The 1,081-nt window shown below is 39.8% G+C and overlaps 1 non-coding gene across 1 annotated transcript; it reads left to right on the top strand.

The window, feature by feature from the left end:
* The first annotated feature begins 760 nt into the window (after positions 1-760).
* LOC145110368 (small nucleolar RNA R71) lies at positions 761-866 on the top strand. Its single transcript, XR_013709749.1, has one exon. It is a non-coding gene; the product is annotated as a small nucleolar RNA R71 (small nucleolar RNA).
* The last annotated feature ends 215 nt before the right edge of the window (positions 867-1,081 follow it).

The raw sequence follows: 1,081 nt of genomic DNA on the forward strand, positions 1-1,081 counted from the left end.
TCTTCTTCTAAGGCCTCCAAGAACTCAGAAATAGTGTCTTCTTTAGTAGTGATGCCATGACATGTGGTTAAGGTTTATTATCAGGATTTTAGGAGGTAACCGCTCGTTAACTAATGCAGTTAATTGCCCGAGTTGAGGTTTAATATTTTTAATGGATGCTTGATGATTTCTCATGGAAGCATCAGTTGCATCGTGACATTTTTCAAAAGCTTCCATCAATCGATGAAGCATTGACTCTATGTCCAATTTTTTCTCGGGTTGTGGTTGTTCCTTTTGATAAAAGCCCCAGCCGGTTTGCCTATATTTCTCTTATTTTTGCTTCTTGTATTCCTCATATGGCAACCACTCTTTCTTCGGCTTCCTCCAATCTTCATCATAGCGGTCCCCACTTGAGTAGTAAACTTGATCCTTCTTATTCCCGCTTTTGTCCAAATAGCAATCTTTTTGTCAAATGTGGCCCATTGCGGTTTTCACAACCCACATCTATTGCGTGTATGGATTGGTCCATTTTGGTCATTCTTCTATCCATGCTACTCAACATTGCCAAAACAGCCGTCATGTCTTCCGAAGCACCATTCCCGATCCCCTAGCTCCATCATTACGAGGGTTGTGATATTCCCGTGACTGCTTTGAAGATTCTCCGGTTAGTTTTTTAATTTTAGTGGAATTCTTCTTTGTTAAAGGTCCTTGAGAATCAAGTAGTTTCGTGGGTGTTACGTTCACCCCATCGTAGAAGATCGAGACTTCTTGTTGCTCGTTTAGATTATTTTGTGGACAGTTCCTTATTAACCCCTTATATCGCTCTTATGCCTCATATAAAGACTCCCCCATTTGTTGCTCGAAATTAGCTATTGCCTTTTAAGTTTAGCAACTTTGGATGGTGGAAAAAATTATTGGAGAAATTCTTCACGCATCTGTACCCATGTGTTGATTGTTTATGGGGGAAGTGCCTTCATCCAATCTTTTGCTACTCCCTTGAAACTAACCGGAAGCATTTTTAAAAAGACAGCCTCTCGTGGTACATTCAAAATAATGAAATAGTTAGCAATGTCATTGACTTCATCGAGGTACTTGTATGAAT

Source organism: Lactuca virosa, chromosome 4 (assembly GCF_052849685.1).
Source record: "Lactuca virosa cultivar CGN04683 chromosome 4, Lactuca_virosa_CGN04683_v6, whole genome shotgun sequence".
Lineage (NCBI taxonomy): Eukaryota > Viridiplantae > Streptophyta > Magnoliopsida > Asterales > Asteraceae > Lactuca > Lactuca virosa.